The sequence below is a fragment of the Solanum tuberosum genome, unplaced genomic scaffold, assembly GCF_000226075.1.
Source record: "Solanum tuberosum cultivar DM 1-3 516 R44 unplaced genomic scaffold, SolTub_3.0 scf00198, whole genome shotgun sequence".
In the NCBI taxonomy this organism is placed as follows: domain Eukaryota; kingdom Viridiplantae; phylum Streptophyta; class Magnoliopsida; order Solanales; family Solanaceae; genus Solanum; species Solanum tuberosum.
In genome coordinates, this window is record NW_006239121.1 from 966,875 (window position 1) to 967,116 (window position 242).

The window sequence follows — 242 nt, forward strand, 5'->3', positions numbered from 1 at the left end:
AGATTAGTGCTTGTATATTGTTTCCTAACTGTTTTGCTTGTACCTGCAGCTGCATTGAAGCAATCATTATGGGTTTTTTGCAGTATCCCAACGTCTCCTTCTAGCTCTAGATGTTTAGTGTCTTCCGATTGACATATCTCTGCATGTTTATAGTCATGCGACTGACTTATAGCTTTAGACTTTAGTTTTTGTATCTCATTGTCCATACTATCCACTTTGGTACAAAGTGTAGTAATGGCTTT